Source organism: Myotis yumanensis, unplaced genomic scaffold, assembly GCF_028538775.1.
Source record: "Myotis yumanensis isolate MYYU_CA2020_CCGP unplaced genomic scaffold, mMyoYum1.0.hap1 SCAF_9, whole genome shotgun sequence".
NCBI lineage: Eukaryota > Metazoa > Chordata > Mammalia > Chiroptera > Vespertilionidae > Myotis > Myotis yumanensis.
Window position 1 is genome coordinate 32,881,915 of NW_027223760.1, and position 25,567 is coordinate 32,907,481.

General features: G+C 45.6%; 1 protein-coding gene across 1 annotated transcript in view; it reads left to right on the forward strand.

Moving 5' to 3' along the window:
• Positions 1–25,567, forward strand: part of TMEM178B (transmembrane protein 178B) — a 347,775-nt gene that overhangs the window by 152,319 nt on the left and 169,889 nt on the right. The window lies entirely within an intron of this gene.

A 25,567-nucleotide genomic window follows, 5' to 3' on the forward strand; every position in this document is an offset into this window, starting at 1 on the left:
CATTAGAAACCTACTTGTACTAAAAAGTTATTTGTTGTTTATCTGAAATTCAAATTACACTGAGAAGCCTGTATTTTTATTCACTAGCCCAGGCTCCTGCCTGGCTGGGGGACAGGTTTCTGCCATCCTTCCTTTTCCTCTTCCATTGGGCTGTTGGGTAGATTAGAGCTTCAGGCCCACTTATATAGCACTAGTGCAATCACTTACTGAGTTTTCCTACTAAGCCTATGAGTAGGTACCGTTGTCATCATTCCATTTTGTAGGTGAGAAAAGTGAAGTACAGAGAGGTTAAGTGACTTGTTCAAAGTCACACTGGGAGTGAGAAGCAGAGGGAGGATTTCACTGGGCAGAATGGCTCCAGCATCAGTGCTGTTTCCCATACATGAGGCCCCCTCTTGTGGAATTGGGACAGAACCAGAAGGAAATACCAGGTCGGGTAACAGGTTTACAGTTGTGAGTACGAGAAACACAGAGTTCCTAAAGCTATGGTAATTATAACCTACAAGTTTTTTCTCCCTGTGAACAGCTGTCAACCTACTTTTGCCCAACCTGAATGTTGGTCAGGAAAGGGAGCATGGTGGGGTAGAGGGAAGCTTTCAGTTCCTGGAGCTGAAAGGAAAGAGACAAGGGTGGAGTGTCTGATGCCCTCATGGGGGCAGAGCGGGAGCTCTGGGCTCACCTTTCTTCAATCCTCTTGAGGCTCCTTGACATTTAACTCAAGACTCTCCACAGCAAGAGGCTCCAGCTGAGCACCTGGCCACACGTGGCTCTTCCAGCCCTTCCCAAGATGCACTAAATCGGTTTCTCTTGCCCCATTACCTTTTAACAATTCCCACCAAGTGGAGCCCTGTCCAGCACACCCTGTTGTTTGTGACAAGCCTTTTTTCACATCCGGCGGGACCGAGTGGGACTCGTCTCACTACAGCCTTTCTTTCTGAAAGCACTGAGCTCCATTCATTGTTTTTGCTCCCTTCCCACCTTGCAGTGGGAAGATGTTTCTCAGAACTCCAGGCTGTGGGAAAGGAAGATGCCCTTTGTAGACCTTTGCTTTGCATTCAATTTTAAAGGATCAGCCAGGCTCAGTTTAACTAAAAACACAGTTCACCGCTCACAGTCTTCCTTGTGCATGTGGCCGTGCCAGGCCATGAGGATACAGTGATGGGTAAGAGGCTCCCGAGAAGCCCACAGTCTCACTTGTATGGAAAGCCCTCAATCCCCAAGGAAGGAGCAGTCTCTGTGCCAGAAAATTCTCTGCCAGAGGCCAAAATAAAATAAGCCACTAAACAAAACCACCACTCGGAATGCTAGCAGTGCATTCAAAGGTGACAGAAAGAGGGACCTGGCCAGTGAGTGTCCAGGGATGTCCAGGGAAACACATAGCATGTGCATCTGAGAAAGAGCCGCAGGGAAGTGACGCAGGACCAGGGGAGCATGGGAGGGTGAAGAGAGGGCAGGGCTCTCAGAGCTCCTGAAGTTCTGCAGCTGGAGATATTGCATGAACAGTTATTGACAGGACCTACTAGGTGCATGGCATAGGGCTCCCAGGTAACCGAGCCTGCAAGGTGATTGCATGAACAAAAATTATTAATACACGAAGCCATACTTATCAAGTAAAATAATGACAGTAATAACTCCAGAGAAAACTTATAAAACAATATTAGAGCATTTATTACTCCAGATGTAATTGAATTTATTTTCCCTGAATTGTAAGTAACTGTTGGTTACAGTGTATCCCAGCCCACAGTCTTCTAAGGCTAACTGGTTTTCATTTCTTTAACTTATTTAGATGTAGCCTTAAAATGACATGTGTCCATCAGACTACTTCCTCCTGGACTTTTTTTTTTTTTATCTGAGGCTATTGACTGCATCATTTACTGTTCCTAGGGTACAAGAGTCACTTCTCTCTGAAATGTCTAACAACTTGCTTCTTTTATATTTAGTTCTTATATTTTCTCATAGGAGAAAGGAATTTCTTCAAGCTATTTGCTGAAGGCTTAAAAAAATAGCATTCTACTACTTATTGGTATTCTTTTTCAAAATGCTTTGAGATAACAAAGGAGATTTTGTACAGCTATGGAATGGAAATTACTAGAAGTAACTAATGAGACAGGAAAGTGGGTAAGGCCAGTCATTAGGGGCACAGATGTGATCCTATTGGCCTATAGGATCTTCTCCCCTCGAGGCTGGCACCAGACCAAGATGAAAAGATGCAGAGGAGCGGGGACCTGCCATAGGAGAGGCTGGTCTGCAGTGACGAGGGCTGGACTTCCGGTCTCTTCCCCATTCTGGGTGTCTGAGCCTCCTGCCCACATGCACAGCCTCACAGGCTCTGCAGCTCAAGACGCCTCATCTTCCAACATGGCCCAGATTTACTCCTCTCAGAAGGAACATGACATTCTGAACTTTTCAATAACCCACAGGGAAGCTGGTGGAGATGTGAGAAGGGCTCTGGTGATCACGTTGAGGATCGAGAGATGAGGATTCCTTGGGCCAGTATTTCTTTTTCCTTGGATTTGGTCTCTCTCTGGATGCTGGATTCAGCAAACAGACTGACTGTTTCATAGATTGAAGGGTGCTGGTTTAAAGCCTTGTGATGACCATAATCGCTAATGTGTTAACACTGATTCTGCTATCTCCTGGATATGCACAGCCTCTGTATTGACATAGCTCTTGGATTAGCTCACAGGATGTGAAAGCTGAAAGAGATTGTCTCCCTAGTTTCTTTCCCAGAAGTCTAACTACATTAAGGGGCATCTGAAGTCGCAAAGCCAGTAGCGGCACAGCTAGAACCAGGGTCCTGACCTCAGTCTAGATCTCTTGGCTGGTTTGCCATCTGTCCCAGCTTCATTCTCCCTGGCAGGCTGATCTCTGTGGGCTGCCTTGCCTGGGCCCCCTAACTCTCTGCTTTCCATTTGGTTTGGTTAATGGGAGGCAGGACCTGAAAACCAGGAGGCAGGAGAAAAGAGGGAGCAGTCCTCCTTGGCCCAGCCCGCCTCCATCTAGCAGCACTGGGAGTCCTCTTCCCCAGCTCTTGGCTGGTTGTTTATTCTGATAAGACTCTGGGATTGTTGAAAAGTTTGGTTATAGGAAAAAAGCAGAAGAACAGTTACCAGAAACAGTGGTTTCCAAACCTTGGATTTCAAGAACCAACATACTTCCCCCTAAAACAGCAGCATGGGATCCCCAACCAATCTGACTGTTTTTTATGCAGCAGGTGGAAGCCTAGTCCCAGTTGGGAGATAGAAGTGTTACATCTTCCAGAAGTGTCCATTTCACTCAAAGATTTGAAGTGAAGAGTTAAGTAGGTGATAATTAAAAAAAATTTCAAATTAATAAAAAGATGTAGAGTAGAACACAAAATTTACAAAAAAAATACCCATTTTTTTTTTTTTTTTAGATGAAGTCATGAGACATTAGAGAAATTTTCCACTTACTCTGGCCACTTTGGGGTAACCCTGGAGGTCTGACTTCATTCTCAGGAGTATTTTTATTGAAAAATTACAGATTGCTAAAGCGATTAGGTTTAAAACAGTTGATAAAAGATTATATAGGCTTTATGGTTAGAACGCTTTAGGACTTACTAAAGTTAAAGGAAGATCATTTGTTATAATATAAACTAGAGGCCCAGTGCACGAATTCATGCACCTTGAAAGGAACTGTGGGCTGTGAGGCTGCGGTAGGCACAGGGGTGGGTCTCGGCCCATCCTTCCCGCCCCCGCCTGGCCCCTTCTGCTCAGGCCCCCAGACCTTTGTCTGCTGGCAGCCCTGCTCCCGCTGCTGCCGCTCCCATACGCTGATGGCACTGGCCCCACTCGCACCTGCTGAAGGCGTGGAGTGATTGGGGCTGGTGCCAGCAGCCGGTGCCAGCGGGGCCAGTGCAATCAGTGGGTTTGAGTGGCGGCTGCTGCCCCGATCGCCCCTTAGGAGTAGGGGAAGTGGAGAAGCCCTCAGGGGCGATCAGGGCCAGCAGCAGCTGCTCTCACCTGCTGATAGCGCTGAGTGATCGGGGCTGGTGCTGGGCGTTGGTAGTGGGTGTGAGCGGTGGCTCCAGCGCCAGCAGCGGGTGTGAGTGGGCTGGCGCCAGCAGCAGGTGTGAGCACTGGGTGGAACTGTGGCGCGCAGGAGCAAAGAATTTTCAGGAACCACCAGAGGCTTGCCCCAATGACAGCAACCGGCACCCCCCTTGCTCCACCATCCTGCTGTGGCCAACATCTGCCATGTTCTGCTCACGCCCCATGGTGGTCAGCGCATGTCATAGTGACTGGTTGTTTGGTTGTTCCGCTATTTGGTCTATTTGCATATCAGCCTTTTATTATATAGGATGGTAATCCAAGTTCAGCCTTAGTCATTGAAGAGAACTTCAAATTCTTGGAGCAGGTATATTTCTACACATGAAAAGAAACCCAAATATAATGAATAGATAGCTTCCAGTCAAAAACTGGTGACAAGGGGCCTAATTTCTGCATCATTGTTTTGTTCGGGGCACAGAGTTTTAAAGAATTCCATTTATATACCTTGGTGAGGGGGAGGGGCTGATGAGCTCTCATCTGGTCAGCCATAGTCTTACTTTCTGTTGCCTAAAATTGGGCAACCTGGTTCAGTTAGGTTTCTCGATGGTCCCCTGAAGGCATTTGAGTGTCCTACCTGGAGTTGATCAAACTCTAGGTGAGGGCTGGCACGAAGCAGGGCCAGAAGTTAGAATCTCTGTCTGCAAGAAAAGTGGGCCTTGGAGCATGGGCATACTTCTGGGTGGTTGGAAATGGGACAGACTAGGCAAAGGAACTGTGGGTGCGCAGAAGGGTCCCAGGTGCAGGCATTGTTATTATATATGGTTCCCCAGCTAAGAAAGCATCAGTATGAGAAGTCTAAACTGAGCAAGTGACAGAGCTGTGAGTGAAGGTGACCATCTTTGCAGCATCTTGACACCGAGCTCCAGTCTGCTCCAGGCCCTCTGCCAGGTGCTCCGTCCCTGCCACAGTCCCAGGGAACAGAACAAGGACCAGGTAGTGAGAAAGTGCAGACCAGGGCTGGAGTTCCAGCAGTGAAAAGGGAGGGGCGAGGTAGGGAGCGTGTGCTGGGTCTATTGCAATCATCTTTTTAAATAAAATTTATTGTATTTTTCTTTAAAAAAATATAATTTTATTGAGTTCAGAGAGGAAGGGAGAGGGAGAGAGAGATAGAAACATTAATGATGAGAGAGAATCATTGATTGGCTGCCTCCTGCACACCCCACACTGGGGATTGAATCCATAACCTGGGCATGTGCCCTGACTGGGAATCGAACTGTGACTTCCTGGTTCATAGGTCAATGCCCAACCACTAAGCCATGCCAGCTGGGCTATATTTCTTTTCTTAAAAATACTTTATTGAGTTATGATTGACATGCAAATAGCTGTATGTATTTAATGTATACAACTTGGTGCATTTTGAAATAAGTATATACCTGCAAAACCATCACCACAATTTTTGCCAGAAACATATCCATCACCTGCAACAGTTTTCTCCTACCTTCTTACTTATTATTTTATTATAATTACCAGAGGCCCGATGAAAGAAATTCATGCACGGGGGCTGGGTATGTCCCTCGGCCCAGCCTGCACCCTCTCCAATCTGGGACCCCTTGAGGGATGTGGAATTGGGCCCCAGTGGAAATTGGGCCTAAAAGGGCAGTCGGACATCCCTCTCACAATCCAGGACTGCTGGCTCCTAACTGCTTGCCTGCCTGCCTGCCAGCCTGATCACCCCCAACCACTCCCCTGCCAGCCTGATCGACGCCTAACTGCTCCCCTGCTGGCCCCGTCACTCCTAACTTCCCTCCCTTGCCAACCCTGTCGCCTCAACTGCCCTCCCCTGAAGGCCTGGTCCCCCCCAACTGCCCTCTCCTGCAGGCCATTTTGCAGTGGCCATCTTGTGTTGGAGTGATGGTCAATTTGCATATCACTCTTTTATTAGATAGGATTTTGTGATAAGAACACTTATTATAAGATCTATCCTTTTAGCAAGTTTTTAAGTGTTACTGCAGTATTGTTAACTATAGAAACTGTGTGTACAGTCATCTCTAGGATGTACTCACTTGTATAATGGAAACTTTGTGGTCTTTAGCGCCTCCCTGGCCTCCTCTTCCTGCCCCTGGAAGCAACCATTCTGCTCTCTGTTGCAGCCATGCTTCACCTTTGTACATATCAGTCTCCCCCACCATCAAACAGTAGGAAAAATGACCAGTTCGCACCACAAGCATCACAGAATCTTAGCTCTTAGGCCTGGAAGAAGCTTGATAGGCTATGGGTTCCTGCCCACCCTTCTCAGAAAATAAGGTATTGTTATGCACAGTACAAAAGGCAGCTATGGCCAGAATAGAGCCGTAGAAAATTAGACTGTTAGGGCCCAAAGGAAGCGTGGAGTCATCCAGTTCCCTCTCCTCATTTACAGACAAATAACTGTTTGCAAGGGGGTGACGGGTGAGGGTTGGGGTTCATCCAGGGATGAAGATGGCAGTGCCAAATTAGAACCGGGTTGCAATCCAGGGCTGTTTGTGCCACACGAGGAGCCCTGGGCCATCTTGTTGAGGTGGCCTCATCTGGTGAAGTAATTTGGTTTGTGTTTTTCTCTCTGGGTTCAGCAAATGTCCACTTGTTCAGGCTCTGATTTTGTGTGGAATCAGGAAAATCAGGCGTGTTGCTCTCTTTCTCCCCCTGCTGGCTTGCAAGGCTGATTCCCTGAAACTGACACACACGTTTGGGCAATGAAATGACTTCAGATAAAATGGAGGCATGCATGTGGGTTGCTTTAGAAACAAGGGAGAAAGCTACAGGGTTTTTTTTTTTTTTTAATTTTTGTTTTCCCCTCCTCAAAAAGGCAAATCCAATCCAATGGAATCTTGATCTATAGAGATATCTATATCATATATAGATCAATATATATGTATATATATTCCCCCCTCAACTCCTGGTCTCTTGGCTACACACAATGGCAAAGCAAAAATGGAAAACCTGAAAAAAAAAGTTGACAGCATTTCTATGATTCAGCCAGCAATTTGCTATGGTATCCAGGGAGACAGCTTCTCACATACATTAGCATAATGTGAAATGGCAGCTAGAACCAGAATTTACTGTCTAAGCAACTCAGCCTGAACAGCCGTAGACGACAATGCAATTTAAGGGAAATCCAAATATTAGGCTTAAGTGACTGATACAGTCCTGAAACCTCTTCATTTTAAACATATGGGGTCTGGCTTATTCCCTCATTTTTGCTCCCCATTCTTGGGGCAGATAGATGGTTGGAATTCAAGGTTAACAAAGAAAGATATTGTGGCTAGTTGAAATCCAATATAACATTCAGCCAGCCTCAGCTCACTCCAGTCCCATTATCACCAAAATACATTTTCTTTCCCGCTTGATTTTTTTTTTTTTTTTTTTTTTTTTTTTTTTTTTTTTTTTTAGATTTTCCATTTCCATTGGTATCCAAATGCTGACATTTCTTCTTTCCGTACTTTCCCCGGGAGCCTTGCCATGAGAATGTATCTACTTGCTCCCTGGTTATCTGGACACTAAACCACTGCAGATAGCAGCATAACCTTACAAAGGGGCCTTGTTTCTTAGCAGGGGGCCCAGGGAGCCTGGGGAAGCATCTTAATGTGGCTGGCTTCCTGAGGACTCAGTGCTTGTCCTGGACAGCACTCTTACTGGCCTCTGGCTTTCCCCACCATTCCTCTGGCTTCTCTTTTCCCTTCCTCTGTCTGTACTTTCCCCTCCTGGGTTGAGTGGAATGGTGGCAGTGACATTTTCCAGGCAGATGAGACACATGGACACAGATGGCAGCTTCCAAGGTACAGTCTTCCAGATGATACCCCTTCTCATCTAAGCCATCTGTGACTATTTATTCCAGACTTAGAAATCCCAAATGCCCCAGAGACGGGATCTCACCCATCTTGGAGGTCAGAGGACAGAGAGAGAGTTGAGGAGTCCATCTATACACTTTAACTCAGGGAGTGTGGCTCATTGAGGCTCCATAAGGATTTGCCAGTGGATGCAGAGTAATGATTTTAGGCTTTCAGGCTCCCCTTCAGCTGACAGGGACTGATCCAAAGATGTGGAGTTTCCTAGGGACTTCCCTGGTACATACTGGAGCCTGGCTGCCCATCTGCAGGGATTTATCCCAATGGCCGCTGCAATGTTAGAGGAACAACTCACAAGACTGCCCTCACTTATGACACCAATTCCAAGTTTGGGGGCCCAAGATTTTTCTAATCCACTAAAAGGACTCACAGAATGTTCTGAAAGCTGTTATACTCATGGTTGGAGTTTATTACAGTTGAAAAATACAAATTAAATCAGTCAAGGGAAGAAGCACAAAAGGCAGAGTACAGAAAAGTTCCAAATGTAAAGCTTTCAGTTGTCCTCTCCCCGTGGAGTCAGGGGCATCAATGTAAGACTATATTCATGGAGCACCGCCAACCAGGAAAGCCCACTGAGCCTTGGTGTCCCTAGTTTTTATTTGGGCTCCATCATGTAGGCATAGTTCATGTGGTTGACCTCAGTCTCCAGCACCTCTTGGGGTTGAGTTGATATCACATGACCCAAAGCCCCAACTGTATGTCTCATTATTATACTACCCTGCATGACCAAAGGCCCCAAGCAAACCAACACTCTTATCAGGCATTACTTTCCAAGGACTCAGAGAATTACCTTCCAGAAGCTCAGAGAGAAAGGCAGCCCTCTCTTTGGGCAAGGTTAATTCTTTACTACACAGACTTTCAGTTAAGGCTGGGTGTTCTGGAGCAGTAAGAGGCAGTTGGCCATCGTGACAATGGAGGTGAAAGAACCACAGATGAAGGTGTGGGATGAGGAAAAGCCTCTAGTTGGGAAGGAAAAGGGTGCAGGGGAGTAGTGTACTGCACTATTATGTATGAACTAGAGGCCCAATGCACGACATTTGTGTAAGAATAGGCCTTTCCAAGAAATATTCAAAGTGATGAATACCAAGAACCTACAACCAAGAATACTTTATCCAGCAAAGCTATCATTCAGAATTGAAGGTCAGATAAAGAGCTTCACAGATAAGGAAAAGCTAAAGGAGTTCATCACCACTAAACCAGTATTAGACGAAATGCTGAAAGGTATCCTTTAAGAAGAGGAAGAAGAAAAAGGTAAAGATACAAATTATGAACAACAAACATGCATCTATCAACAAGTGAATCTAAGAATCAAGTGAATAAATAATCTGATGTACAGAATGAACTGGTGATTATAATGAATCAGTGACATAGAAAGGGAATGGACTGACTATTCTTGGGGGGGGGGAAAGGGGAGTGGGAGATGCGGGAAGAGACTGGACAAAAATCGTGCACCTATGGATGAGGACAGTGGGTGGGGAGTGAGGGTGGAGGGTGGGGCGGGAACTGGGAGGAGGGGAGTTATGGGGGGGGGGGGAAGAGGAACAAATGTAATCTGAACAATAAAGATTTAATTTAAAAAAAAGAAAAGAAAAAAAAAAAGAATAAGCCTTCCTTCCCCTGGCTGCCGGCACCGGCTTCCCTCTGGCACCCGGGACCCAGGCTTCCCTCCAGCTGCCAGCAGGCACCTGAGACCCTGGCTTCTCTCGCAGCCCCGGCTTTGTCCAGAAGGTCGTCTGGAAGGATATCCGGTCTAATTAGCATATTACACTTTCATTATTATAGATAGAGCAGGAGATATGAAGCCCAATGGATTTGTGAAATATTGTTTTAGGTTGTGATTTTTTCTTTTCTTTTGTCAATCATGGGGGTGTTAAAACAAGGATGAATATATCCTAACCTCCAGGGTTGAGAGCTAGTTTTTTCAAAAAAGGCAAGATGAATTGGGGTCCACAATTAGAAATAATTTGCTCTGGGGTTGATGGAGGTGTTGCTTTCTCCATACATCCATACAGGCATTGGAGATTTCAAGGGGCATAGGAGAAATGGGCTATGTTTTGTAAGTATTTTGATAGTAATGATGATTGTAATTATAAATAACTAGAGGCCCACACCAGTGGCGTCCCTCAGCCAGGCCTGCACCCTCTGGCAATCCGGGACCCCTCAGGGGATGTCGGAGAGCCAGTTTCGGTCCAAAACCATGCTCTGGGCCCCTAGTATGCATATAAGATCTTTGGTTAATCTCTTTCTGTCCTCCTCTCCCTTTGAGATTCATCAGTTTGTTCCATGTTTCCATGCCTGTGTGTTGAGTGTCTGCTCCCTGGTGGTCAGTGCACATCATAGCAAATAGTCGAAAGGTCAGTCGCTTAGGCTTTTATATATATAAATAATGGCTACCATTTATAGAGTGCTTCTAAATGCCAAGCTGTTAAATTATTTACCAGCACCATCACATTTAAATATTTGAATATCATTATGGGGTAGGTATTATTACCCAAGTTTTTGATAATTGAATCTTAGAGTAGTGCTTTGAGCTAAGTAGTAAGCTTCAAGGCTCAAAGTTGACAAAGCCAAGATTCAAACCCAGGTCTTTCTGACTTCATTGTCTATCCTTGACCTGCTACATGTCCCCATGGTGGACATGGTTAACATGGCTTCCAGATTGGAGATAAACCTCTGGTTTAGTATTTAACATGTTTACTTCAAAAGACTCTATGTCTGCTAAGACTGAGGCTGGGTCCACCAGGAACCTCAGGTTTTTCCATGAAAGAAAGACTTTGAAAGGCCAAGGTAATGGGGCAGACTTAACCTCGGGCAGCTCACAGGCTGCGTGTTCAGGCCTGTTCATCTGTACCGGGAAGGAGATGGTTTATATTTGCTCCTGGGAGAAGGAATCTTGCTGGTGGTGGGAATAGGCAGGTTATGCCTCTTGAGGGCAGGAAGGGTGTCTCATCTATGCTGTCTCCAGCAGCTGGCACAGTGCCTGGCGCCCTGGGGATGTCTAATGACTGCTTGTTGCATAAATGAGTGGGTAGCTACACAGGGCAGTTAGGCAAGGGTGCATCTCATCTGGGATTGGGTTAGATGAAGACTGAAGGAGCAGGATCAGCCTTTCTGTTGCTTTCTGTGTTTTCCAAAGGCTCCCAAGTTCTTTCAAAATAGTACTTGACATTGTTGTGGCCCTTTATAGTTTTAAGGTACTTTCATGTACATTGTTTCATTTGATCCCCCAAACTGGAGTTCAGTTTTATTGTGTTTATTCATATTAATGGATGGGGAACTTGAGGTTCACAGAGGTTCAGGGACTTGCTGAAGACCTTGTAACTCATAAAGAACTAAGATCTTGTAACCCCAAATTCGGTACTCTCTTTCTAGGAACCCCAGAGATAGGTGGGTACAACATATAAAGGCATTCCTCCAGTGACACAACTTTTAAATATGGTCACAATGGCTAACAACTTTCCCTTTCCGCCAGTGGAGTTTAATTGATTAGGAAGTGGATTGTTGTGGCAACAGGTCTGGCTTTCCCCAGCTCAGGATTCTTTGCTAATTGGACTGAAGCTCACCTCCAGCACTGGCCCTGGATGCAGTTGCTGGCTGGGGTTTGGAGTCTTCCATGTGCTTATCCTGGGAAGTCTGAGGTTCTTCCTCCTTGAATTCCTCCTGATCCATGATCCAGTTTATCTTGGAGCATGATCAAGGCTTTGGGCAGAGAGACCTTAACCAAAGAGGCTGCTTGGGGCCTAAATGAGGCAATAGCTCTTAAAGACTTTCTCAAGTTTCTTAAGAAAAATATTGAAGTTTGGAACCCCAGGTGCTGTAGCCTTGAGCAACTGCTCTCCTGGTAAAACTTGTTTGGAGGTAAGACTCTGTCTGTGGGAGAGTTTCATTCATTCAACTTCCCCGAATCCTTCTGAGGCTGCCTGGAACCATGCTCACTAACTGCTCTCCTCACTGGCCGAGGGCGTGCCTGAAGGCGGACACCTTTCCCCAGTGACCTTGGAACAGTTGAGTAGAGAGATGAGTCTAGTTTCTGGTGTCCAGCAATTCTCTGTTAATAACTCAGAATTCTACTTTTAATTGCTTTCTCAGCAGATGCTGGACACCCAGAGCTGTTAGTCAACAGAGTGTTCCTAGTGGGTTCAGCATGCTATCCCCCCTGTCCCAGGAGGGTGTAGATTCCTGCTGGCTTTTGGCTTATGGAAGAGTGTATGAATCTCTCAGTGGACAGGGGGCTGCCTCTAGAGAAGCTGTAGAAATCTTGTCACCTCCTGGCCCGCTCCTCCACAAGCCATTGCTGCCTTTAGTCTCAGGACCAGTGATGAAATGTATGGGGTGAAGATCTGAAACGGTGGGTTATTATTTACAGAACATTTTCCAGAAATACCACATTTTAGTTGATTGATGATCAAGAAGTTGTTAATTACATGGGAAGATTTGTTTATAAACTGAAGTTAGGGAAGGAGACCCAGACCCAAGTTATGGAGCATGTCAATGTTCTTGCTGCAGTTGGAGTTTCTGTAAGTGTAGCTGGCCTGGACTCTTTTCTTTCCCTATAGCTGTCCTGCCTCTCATTGAAGCCAGGTGACATTCCCGGGGCCTTTGTCCTTGGCCAGGGTAGCTGCAGTAGGTCCTCCATTGTGTCATCTGACCTTTCTTCTGATCTGAGGCTGTGATAGAGAGGAGCAGGCATGTGACTACAGAAAGAATCCTCCATGATAGCTGACTTAGAACTAGAAGAGTGGGTGGCCCAGGGCAAAATAGCGGGGAAGCAAAACTCTAACCTTTCTTGGCCCTTTCCCCTGATTTCTGGACATTCTACTTGTCTCAAATTTCTATGCTTAGGTTCTTCCTGCCTCTCCTAAGGAGGAATCGAATAATTAGGGGCATGGTAAGTTATTCATACCTAGAGTACAGTTCTTCCTTTTTAACTGAAAAGAGGGGCTATCACCTAAGTCAAAACAAGGATGAGCCAGTGTTGGGTTTGAGACTTCGGTGATGGAGATATTTGAGGGTTTCACTCCCTAACCCACCCCATAGTCACCTACCCTTGGCCTCCTCCTCTTCCACATTAGGCCAGCCTTGGCTTCAAACCAACATCCTCCAGGGCACAAGCATCAATGTGGCATCCCTGGTTGATGTACTGACAGCATCAGGCTGAGAACCAAGTTATGTCTGCAAAGACTCAGGAGTGCTTGGAGCCTGAAACTCTGTTGGTGTCAGCCACGGCCCAGCCTTGCTGTTCCCTGGGCCTTGGGCCTTGCCAGCCTTTTGCGCCAGCATTTGGGATATCCTTCTTGATAATTCACGGTGGATCCTTCTTTGGGGACAGGCTTTTCTTTAAGAGCCTCTTGAGAGCCTCACTGGCCTGATTCTCTACCTTTCATCCTCTAAGTGGGGGTAAAGGAGGGGCCAGGCTGGCAACCATTTCAACATCACAACCTAGCTGGTGCTTGCACTTAGCAGATGCTTAATACATATTCTTCAAGTTCACCCTGAAAGTCAATGTTGGAGCTGATATGGGAACACAAGGCTCATTTCACCTAACTTATGGTACTGTGTCCCATGCCATATTGTCTATATAGAGCTACAGAATTACATTGAAGCCTATATTTCTCACTGGTCAACAATAACAGGTGCAGTGTCCTTACATGTAGTAGGATAGATTGCCCCAGATACTGATGTGCTTATGTCCTTTGATTAGAGAACTGTGGTGCCTGAGGTACTATAAGCATCATGTGGCTTTACAACCTAGTAGCAGAAGTCAAGACCTTTGGGGAAGTACCTGGTTCCACTTCTGATTTTTGTATGGTCAGTCCATAGCTCTGGAGGGTACCTGGTTTAAGCTTAGATGCTCAGGTGGGCAGTCTACAGCTCCAGGTGGCATCTGGTTCAAGATCAGACACTCAGGTGAGCAGACTACATCTTCTTGGAGCACCCAGTTCAAGCTCAGGTGGGTGGCCTCAGCTTCAGGGAGCACCTGGTTCAAGCTCAGATGCTCAGGTGAGGGGTCTACAGCTCTGGGAAAAGGACACCCCATGACATTAAGAAACTGAAATTTAGGAATTTTCTTTGAGTAGATTTCTCTTTTGATCCTAAATTTTTATGCAGTTTAGCAACATATATATTACACCACATTTTTACATCATTTCTGTTTGTCAGATGTATTCACCAAGAATCGTTTCACTACTTTCAATCATTTTTGTTTTGTTTTGGCTTTTACCATTCTTCCTCAAAGCATCATTTCCAGTTCAAATATGGGCTTTTTCAATAAACACTATGTAGTTCTAGTTGAAGCTTAATCAAAGTGATTGAAAGACAAGTTCTCTTTATAAGCCTCCTAATCATCAAAGCCATAGCTCTTGCTGGCCTTTGTTGATAAGTGTTACCATGTCCTTAGTGTCCTTGGTGTACCCCGTTGTTCCGTTCCTGGAATCGGAACAGTAAATGCCACCACACTTTGCCCACTCAGCTGGGCAGCTCAGCCCAGGTGTGGAAGAATGCTTCCATGCTCAGCCCCCTCAGTCCCTCTGTGCCTTCACGAACTCCCTGGTTCTCTATTTCTGTATGTTCCTTCTGGACCATCTTCACTGTGGGTGTTGGCACTAGCCGACAGGAAGCCACTTTGCAGGCTTTTTGGTTGCCAAGTGCTTGCTCTAAGCCAGGTACATCAGACATAGGCTCTTAAAGTCTCCCTGATTGTGTCCTCAGTTTGCCTGTTGCACCAGTAACAGAGGTATCCCTACCCTTGCCATGGTTCCTGGATGCACAAATCCCGCCCCCCTCTGCACACTGCTGTATTCAGGTTCCAGTAAGTCTTCTTCCAGCATAACTGAGTCTTCTGAGAAGCTGGGGGTGGGGAGGAGATATGCTTCAAAACCCCTCCATGCTCCCCGCCTTCTTGAAGTTACTCTCGGATGTCTCTGCCTTTAGTCACTCTGGTTTCCTGCTGGGTAGGATTGAGAGTGTGGGGGTCATAATGCACCATCCTCAGTATTTCCCTGGATTGGTTTCCTTCTGACATTCCCTTAATGAGATTTTTGGAAAGAGCGTAAGTATTTTAAGAGCTGGGCAAAGGTGAGTTGACTTTGTCTATAGTAGTTATCACTAGGTGAGAAGAGTCTGATGGTGATGACCGTGACCCTTTTTCCTGTGTCACTCACTCCCTTACATTCCTTTTTGTAACAGGCACCATGGAGCTCCATGGCCCACTTCTCTCTGGCCGTAGGTTGCGGTTGCAAAACAAGGTCCTCCCATCACTGATCTTAGCTCCATCATAGAGCTCAACCCAGGGGTTGCTCGTGCTCTTTCACAACCACCCTTGCAAGTATAACAGGAGTTAGCAGGTACTGAGGGCTTATCCTCTGTTCCAAGTGTGGTTCTGCTAAGTGCTTCACCTGCATTATCTCCTCGACTCTTCCCAATGATCCTGTGAACTAGGTTCCTCTGGTATCCCCCTTTTCCAGTGAGACGATTGTGGCTCAGAGAGATCAAGCAGTTTGCCCAATGTCACACAGCTCAGGATTTAAGCTCGCTTTTCACCACTGTGCAGGACTGCCTTATTCTGCCTCATCTTCATGTCCTTGCACACATTGTCCCCTTGCTCAGCCCTCCTTCCCTCCATGCTTCAATGCCCAGCTGAAATCCCAGCTCCTGTGTGGACACCCTAGAGAGAAGTGAGCTCTTTTATGGGTCCCATATTGCAGGTATCTCCAACTACTCACCATTCACCACCTTGTATTATGGTTCATTTTCATGTCTTTGTTTTCAGTTGGGTGGTGCATTTCAGAAGGCAGCTCCCAGTGCATTTCACATCTCCTGTGGTGATTAGCATACATTCCCACATAGTACGTGTTCAACAAATCCCTGTTGTCCATTATGTTACTTTAAATCCGGGCCATTACCTATGAAGGCTGGAGTGCATTTCACTGAATTGATGTTGTGCAAAGCAAATTGAAGATTTTACTAACATAATTCACTTTTCCAATCCCCCCTGATTTAAAGGGTAATTTAGTTCTAAAACAAAAAAGGAATAATATGCAGCTATTTCCATGAAAGATGTATAGGAAACAAGAAAAATGGTTTAAAGCTGCTAAAGTCAAATCTATAAATAACATTCAGTATCAGCAATGCTCTCTCACTGGAAAAACACACAATTCCCTAGTTTTTGGTCGTTCTGCCAAGTGTCCTGAGGGCCCCTGTTCCAGGGACAGTGTCCCCAGGCACACCTTCTTTTCTGCCCCAAAAGTCAGGGATTCTGAGGACTTCCTTCCAGCCACTTGCTAGCGGTCTCCCTGCGACACGTCCCCTGAGCAGCCCACACACGTCCCTTTTCAGGACATGACTTGAAGATATGATAACAGCAGCTTGTGCTTTTTAACAAACAACACTACACCCCTGGCCGGTGTGGGTCAGTGGTTGGGTGTCGTCTAATAGTACAACGAAAGGTTCCCAGTCAGGACACATACCTGTGTTGTGGGCTCGATCCCCAGTACAGGGTGTGCAGGAGGCAGCTGATGGATGTTCTGCTCTCACATTGATGTTTCTCTCTCTTTTTCCCTCTCCCATCCTCTCTCTAAAACAAAACACTATTCTTTAAAACAAACAACACTGCAAAAATGACCTTTTCAAACTGTTGGGGTCCCCGAGATGCAGTGAGTGAGTGAGAAATTGAGGCATTTTTGTAGAGATATTAAGGCACAAATAAGAGACTGACCTACAACATAATTAAACAACCAAACCAAAACACAGCATTCTACAAATAATAGCACAGTGATTATTAGCCACCTAAACAAATACTATTTCAACAACTTGACCATTAATTATAACTGAAGAGAGCTTGGGCGTCTGTTTTCATTTCCTCCTTTGCTCTAATTATTCTAGTAAGCATGCAAGCAGGTCTGCCAAAAGTTTCCTGTGCCCAGTACTGTCCCCGGTACTGTGCAGGGGCCCTAGAAGTCCCTGTACACGTATAATGCTTCGTCAAAGAAGGCAAATTCAAGGCCAGCCTGAATAGATAAAGATACATGTGGCTGAGGTTTTGACTAATATATGCAGTGAGGCATTTACTGGTAGATTACTTTGTTGCAATAGACTATTGAATAGTTTGCCATCTTGAGCTTCTACAGGAGATTCTCATGGGTGGGTTTCATAGAAGAACTGTTGGTGCTTGAAAGAGGGATAAAGTAGTTGTAATCCTCTCTGCCCATCTTAATATTCCTTGTCCATAATGTGCATATCTCATATTCCCTTCCAGATAGAATTCTGTGTTTTCTTTAATTCCAATATTCTGTCTTTGGGAAAACTACGAAATACACAGGGTGCAGAGAAAGCACTTCTTATCTACCCACTTATTTGTTGACAGAATTCATCATCACTCAAGCAGGGACAGAGAGGAGCTCAAGGCCTCTGGGAACCAGCATCGCTGGAGAGAACAATCCCTGTGAAGGTCCCGAGCACCTCCCTGGATGATGGATGTGCTTAGGGAAAGTCATGAGCTAAGCACAGATGGGCACATCAAGTCCTACTTTAAATAGACTAAAGGGGTCTTTTATAGAAATAAATCCCATGACAAATTATTTTGTAGAGAGATCCCATTTTAAAGTAAACAAAGTTTCTTCCTTTTTGTTGGTTAATACAAACATTCAGAGGTTTACATCAGATATTTTTCCTGCAGGGAATGTACTAGAGATGCTAGAGGAACGTGGAGGTAATGTAGAGGGCGGGGCTGTGCATGCAGTGAGTTTGGAGAAGGCAGTGATGGGGACTGGGGGGTGTGTGTGCTCATTTATAGAGAGCAGGTGTGTCTGGGTGTAAGCGAGCTGCTTTGGGTGCATCCAGCAGGTTCTAGGGGGACAAGCATGAGTCAGAGCTGGAAATAGGTGGGTAAGCAGGGACAGTTGGAAGAAATCTTCAAGGTGGGAACCCTTGGGACTTAAATGTGATTCATCAGAGTCCTGAGGGATATTAGGATAAAAGTGGAGCTTAACGAACCAGTGCATACTTATCAAATATCTGCCTGTCACCATGCCGAACACTTGCACTCATTCCTTATTTAAAGTTTATAAGATACCATCTCTAGAACCTTAACACCTAATTGGAGAGATAAGATATGAAGAGTCAGATAAATGTAGGAGACATTGACTTTGCAGCTTAACAATAAGAAACATAAGAGGACTAAATGTAAAGGAGCTGTTCCTGCAGTCTGACTGTTGGCAGAGAGGAGGAGGGTTGGGGGACTGGGTGAAAAAAGTGAAGGGATTAAGAAGTATAAATTGGTAGTTACAGAACAGTCACAGAGATGTAAATTACAGCAGAGGGAATGGAGTCGATAATGTTGCAATAACTATGTATGGTGCTAGATGGGTACTGGAAATACCAGAGGATCACTCTGTAAAGCATATGATTGTCCAACCACTATGCGGTACATCTGAAACGAATACAGAATAATATTGAATGTCAACTGTAATTGAAAAAGAAAAAAAGGATATGAGTTGAAATGTTAAAAAAATAATATTGAATGTCAACTGTAATTGAAGCATAAGAAACAAAACACAAAATAAATAAAATTGACATGTGAATATACTACTTAAAAAAAAAAGAGAGACCCATTCTTGGGCGTAAAATACCAGTTGAGAAGTTCAGAAAAATGGGAATAGCTAAGAATTTCTGTTGACTCCAATCTCATAGGAGCCAGCAGTGCGAGTGGCTGCCAGAGCAAATACAAGTGTCCCTTGAGGGACATGGCCAGGAAAGTGAGGGTCTTGAAAGCATGTTGAATGAAGACCAATTCATTCTTTCACTCGCCAACAAACATTTTTTACATGTTCCCGGTACTGTGGAATGTGGGATTCACACAGAAGCTTGCCATCCTTGCAAAAACAGAGCAAGGTCTCGTTAGTCTGGAGAAGAAAGGACTTAAGGTGAAATTTTAAAACAACTATATAGAAGGAAATTTCCAAAGGGCTGACCTAAAGGGCCAAAGGATAGACATTGGAGGGAGGTAAGAGTGGGCCCCATATAAGGAAAATCTTTATAACCATTGGAGCAGGGCACACTTTAACTGCCTCATCTATACAATGTGGTGACCATGAAGTGAAATGCAATGATAGCAGAGCATGTGTGAGCATTGTGCGACCTGCAGACGCCTCACCGCGGTAAGATCCTGTTGGTAAAGTCCAGAGGCCACCTGCTCTTTGTGGAAGGGTCCTTGCCTTGGGTTAGTTGGAACACAGAACTTACAAGGTGAAATGCTTCTCTACCGACAGGTACTGCTCTGTGAGGCGATTTCCCCTGGTCCCAAGCAAAATAGAAAAATCAAGTAGAAAGAGTGAGAGGAGGAGGAGGAGGAGGAGGAAGAGGAGGAGGAGGCCATGGCAACATAGTAAACTTCTCATTTGTTTATCCTGAGATTTCATCTTTCAGATATTTTTCATTTTTCTTTGCTCAGAGAATGCTTTTTCTTTCATGACAGGGTGGTGTTAATAAGTTGTATTGTATTCTTAAAATAGTTGTTGCTTAGCAAAATAGTAAGTTAACAGTCTTTTTTTATGGGAGGATTTTATGAGCCTATGAAATTTTAAAAATTGGGAAACAGTGTCCAATTCTTTCTGACTTGAAGGCTGTCACTGATGGTAAATAGTAATTGCTAGTGGTAGGTGCAGCAAACGCTGTGGAGATTCATAGGAGGGGAGACGGCCTCTTTCACCCTCGGCAGCAGGACAATGTTTAATTTAGGACCTGAGTTCAGAGGCGCGTGCTCCTAGCTGACAGGATGCTGGGTCTCTGAGGCCGGTGTGGGCTGGCAGGAAAGGTGTGCAGTGTGCTGCCAGGCAGCCCCGCCTATGCATCCCGAGTCTGACCGCAGTGACCCAACTTACTGGAAAGAACTGGGATGCCTCTGGGGAATCGGCTGTGAGCAGAGAGCACTGCACTTCTTAGATGGTCGTCTCTGCAGCTGGCGGAGGCTTCCCGTTGCAAACCTCCATGGATTTGCAAGTTCTCAGCTGATTCACTTCTGGGATCATGGAGGTCAGAACCCTCAAGTGAACTCCAGTGACCTTGTGTCATGCACAGGGCTCTTTGGTTGTCCAAAAGAGTGACAGAAACCCAAGTTGGGTGAACTCAGTGTCAGCTCACTTCCCATGGCCAGGGGTGGGCTGGTGGGGTGAGGAAGGGAAAGGTGGGACACCTGGGGCTTTGCCCACCCATCCTCCCAGGCTCCTCCTCAGGGCAGGGCTCGGAGTGGCCTGGTCTGAGTCAGATGGGCTTCCTCCAACCTGTAACTCTGGTGAAGGAGACGGCGTGGGCCCTCCTTTCAGATGTGTGCTGTACTTTTGCACGGGAGATGAGGAGAAAGGAACTCCCAAATTGGAGGACCAGTGCTGTTTCCAGAATGAGGGAAGGAGCCTGGGATGAGCAAGCATGAAATGGCCATGGTCCCATGCTTGGGGAAGGCCCATGGCGGGGCTGCGTTAATATTGTGGACTCCCTGCTGGCATTGGCCAGTGATTCAAGCATGGTTTTTTTCATTAATGAGTTAGAGAAACAGGCCTGGCTGTTGCTGACACAGGCAGGGCCGAGGCAGGGCTGGGTCTCTGGGCACCACTCACAAAACCCCATTTCCTGGGGCAGCTTGCCTTAGCATGGAGCACTTTCCAGAATACATGCATTTAAATTATCCGTGTCCCCCCTCCCCCCCCTGCCCCCGCAGTAGAGATACCAATTCCATGGGCTGGCTGGGGCCTGGTTGGTATTAGCATGTGTGCTCAGGGGCTGCCGGGAGGGCCTGCCCACCACACTGAGGAAGCATCCATTCCTGGGTATTTGTTTCCCTGCCCAGCATCTGCTCTGTCCTGCCGACTATTAATATTTTCAAAACGAACGGTGAACCTAGGAAAGAATGCTTTTGCAAAGGGAAGCACAATCCTTTGACAAGGGAGCTTCTGTCTTATTCCTTCTCTCCCTCCCGGGGAAGGATATTGTGGTTCGTGAAGAAGCGTGGAGGGCTTGGGGGGGGGAGGCGGGGGGGGGTTCAAGGGCCCCGTTGTGCAGGAGCCTGTGATAACTCCAGCTCTTAGTATTACTTTATTTTAAGTCCCCGTTTTAAAATAGCTGCAGGGCTGCACCTGGAATAAAAAATGAATTAAAAAGGAAGTCACTGCGTGGAATTTGAATAGCGCCTCGGGGATAAGCTTGTTCTGGTGCTATCGCTTAGACCCACCGGCTTTTTTTCTTCCCGAAAGCTGCTCAGAACGCCGCTCGCGTGAGCAGACACAGAGATGCTGCCGATTTTCCTTCTCCGGTGTTTAAAAATGTCATTTTAAAGGAATACTTACCTCGCTTCTCTAGTCATCCATCAGGTTGAGCAGCAAGCGGCTGGCAGCCACCACCTGCCTGTGAGGGGCCGGGACCACAGTTCAGGAAGGCACGGGCTCTGCCTCCCGGGAACTTTAGAGAATGTGAAGGCAGAGTGCAAGTGAACCCTAGGAAAGTGACTTCCCTGGGCTGTGTGCCACGAAGGGAGACAGAACCCTCTGCCTGAATCTTTCACCAGCAGGCTGAGTTTGCCAGCCCTGGAGGTGGACAGGGCACTTCAGGCAGAGGGAACAGCATCTGTACAAAGGGGAAGGGCATGGCATTGCGGAGAGGCAAGTGGAATGCGTGGAGAGATGTTAAGAGATGTGGCAGGGATGGCTGCCAGGGCCAATCCATCACCAACTTGTGTGCTCCATGGAGTTGCCTGGATAATGCTCTGCAGGTGAAAGGAAATGAAGGAGAGTGATGTGATGGGATTTTCTCTTTTGAATGAGCATTTTGCCAATGGAGTAGAGCCACTGGAGGTTGCAGAGCAGGGGAGTTGACCCTGGAGACCCAGAAACCTATTTGGGAGTTATGGCAGTGGTCCAGGTAAGCAGTGATAAAGGTTTAAATAGGCCAGAGCACCAGGGATGAAGAACTGATAGAAGGAAGAGATGTTTAGAAGATACAATAGAGCAAAAACTACTCTAGACTAAGATGGAGAGGCCTGAGAAATAGCAGGACTCTCAGTGACTAGGGAAGGGAGAACCTAAAGAAAGAAATGGTTGTCTGGCCTGAAAAGTGCCCTTCGGTTTGGCATTCATAAGATGCCCACAACCCTGGCCTTAAGGAGAGCAGTGTTAAAGGGAGGAGGAAAGGATGGAGGGAGAGAAACAGACTCGGATGGAGAAGGGAAGAATCAAAGATAATATTCAACTGTGAAGAATAACTCATAGAGTTAAAGCCTGTAGTTGATGGGGCTTTCCTTTTTCACCCCCTTTGGTCATTACTTCACTCCATGTTCCTGAGTGTGAAAGACAACTCTGAATAATTGGGAATTTCGTTAATTATCACTCTATTTACAATTCTGTTACAGAGTCCAAATGGTCGTTTACGACACCAGTTTAAGCCTTTTTGGATGCAAGGTATTGACATAGCATGACTCCCCGGAGAGGAATGTTAGTGAAATTCAAACGTACTTGTGAATGTAAATTTAAACCCATCGAGCACTGTAATCAAGGCACAGCCCATTAAATAAATGAACACTTGAAAATGCAGGAATGGTCGAGAGCAGGTAATCTAAAAATGTTCTCATTGTTTGTTCTCCCTTCCCAACTGCACTGGGAATGCGCAGGAGGAAAAGAAGTATTAATGGAGAACTCTAACAGTAAGTATAGCTCATTAAATGCTTAGGTGGTGCCAGACACCGTGCTAAGTAGAGTTCATGAATTATCTCATTTAAACCATCTCATTTTGTGCTTCCTACAACTGACGAGGGAGGGATTCCTGTCCCCATTCTGGCACTGAGGAACTTGGAGACTGAATGGTCATAAAGCTGGCTGAGTGGATGTCATGATTGCTGGGTATAGGCAGACCCAACAACATGAGAAGAACTGAGTTCAGATTCAGCTTTTTCCCTAATGCACTGGGCCTCAGCATATCAGCAAAAGGTGGATGTTGGCTCAGAATACTCTAAAATGCTCTTTGGCTCTGAAATCGAACCAAGTTCTTCCACCTGAGATTGCTTTGTCCCTGCCTCCAGGGACCCGGCAACTGTGCCGTAGCCCAAGGTAAGAGTGACCAATGGGAATGGAGAAAATCATACCAGACTCTTGAATTGGGGAAGCAGAAGGTGAATTTCAGAGCAGAGATATGTGCATCCCGGCAGCTGCCTGCCTGGCCCTATGACATGCACCAGGGAGATGTGGGATGCCCACCTATGGTCTCCCTCTTCTTAAAGATTCCCATCCAATCTTCTGCAACCAGGGGGACCATTTCCCCAGGGTGGACTCTGAGCTTCTCTTAATTTTGCATGGGTCCCTTTTATGTTTCCCTTCAGAGTTATTGTGAAGACAAATGTCTGAAGCATTTGTTGAAATCTCTCGTGTTTTTCCAGAGGTAGCCACAATATCCGTTCTTTGATGTTCTACTTCTCAGCGCACAGCTTTCTTAGTCAGTGTCACTGGGGTGGAAGATTGCATGGTAGTTGGTTAATGTATATTTCTTCTTTACAGAAAGATTTTTTTCTCTGATCAGAATGATCTTGATTTTGGAAAATTTTCTAGTGTTAGATCCTCTTTCTAAGTGTGGAAGAGCTTATCTGAAATGCCCAAGAATGAGAATAGAAAGGAGGAAAGGAAATAATAAAACTGAGAGGCAGGAAAGAGGGACGGAGAGCAGAATATGATTATGGAAAGTGTTGACCTGTTGAAGATAGAATAAGGACTCAGCAGGAGAACTGCCATACAGAAGCCCCTCCTTATCCTCAGGGGACACATCCTATAAGACCCCAGTGGATGTCTGAAACCATGGATAGCACTGAGCCCTAATCAACTTCAGTTCTGCCGGGAATGTGGCAGCAGCTTCTTTGTTGGTAGACATAGCCTCTCCAGTGATGTTTAGATTTCTCAGTCCAAATCTCTTCCTGAATTGGTGTAACCGTCCCTTACTCGCAGTAGATGGCTTGGTGTCATTCCTTTCTGGGGATCCTTTGATGAAGTCTCCCTATAGACTCAGTGATTTCTGGTACAATATGTTGTTGCCTCAATTGGAACATGTCTTCTGTTCGCCTTCCACTCACAAATTTAATGCCTTCTCCATCTTAACTAAGCACTTAATGTGTACTTACTGTGGCCCATAACTTTTGCAGTTTGAAGTATGACAGCAAAACTAGCACAAACTTCTTTTTTCATCTTTAAAACTTCTTGGATAGATTTTTTTTTCTCACTAGATCTTAGCAACCTCTTATTAAGTGGAGAACTTGAACCTTTTCACTTAAAGGAAGCACTTTATGGCATTTCTTTGGCAAGTTGCAATCGCCAGCATCACTGCTCTTCTGCTTTGGGGCCACTATTAGGTAAAATAAGGGTGACTTCAACACAGTGCTGGGATCCTGTGAGAGCTGATCTGATAACTGAGAGGGCTACTAAGTGAATAATAGGTAGGGAGCATGTATAGTGCAGAGACGCTGGACGAAGGGATGACTCACGTGTTGGATGGGAGGGAGCAGGACTCGAGAGATTTCATCATGTCATGCAGAACAGTGCTCAATTGAAAACTTATGACTTGTTTATTTCTAGAATTTCCCATTTAGTATTTTCAGACCTTTGTTGACTGCGGTTAACTGAAACCATAGAAAGCGAAACTGTGGATAAGAGGGGACTACTGTATTGAGTTGTATCCAACTTCATTCCACTCAGTTGTGTAAGAATTCTTGCCACATGGTTGCTGCTATTTATTAAAGTTTGGTGTGAAAAATACTTATATAGGGATGGTCACATTTAATCCTCAGAAGAGATGAACAACACCTCGCCCAAAGCTCAGCTATTGGTCGTCAATGGGACACCTGATGTGGGAGCTGAGCTTGTCTCCAGAGGTTGGAGATGTTCATTTCCTCTTAATGCTGTTACACAGATTTTTCTGTGATTCTAAACCCTTCCTCTACTGCCCCTCGATGTCACCAGTGTTATTGTTGTTATTAGTAATTTCTTTCTAACTGCCCTACGTTTGTCTGCTGTAAGTTTCAAGGGATGCTGTCGCAGTCTGGCATTCTGGAATTTGGTTTACGAGTGCATTTTGATCCTCTCTGAGATTTTGAAAACTTTGACATTGTCTCCTCTTAACATATTTATTTGTCTTGCAGACTCCTAATTTCTTTAATTTATCCTTGTGAAGGAGACTTTTCTGTCTTTGTGGTTTTAGCAGCCCTTCTCTAGACCTTTTCTGATTCCATTGTGTCTTTACTAAGAATTGAAAGTGAAAGTGGTATTTGTCAAAGAATGCCATGGTCTTATTCCAAAGTGCCTTAGGACGGAACAAGGTTGGGCAACATAGAGGGTCGGCGAGGTTTGTTAGATAAAGGAATGACCACCAAATACCACTGTCTGTTCTAACCCAGTATGAAGGGTGAGTCAGGTAGACCATTGGCCATGAGGGCCTGCAATGGTCAGATTATTTCAAAGATGTCAAGGGTGATTGGAAACTGTAATAATGTGGTTACATGATGACACAGGGAATTCAGTTGGGAGCCAAGCAGGTTAGGAATAATTCAGAGAACAGAGTCAAAGAACATTTGAGGAACATGGATCACCACAGAGGTCAGGATTATGAGGCTCCTATTTTGGGGGGACTGGCTGTGAGATACAAGGCTGGGTCTGC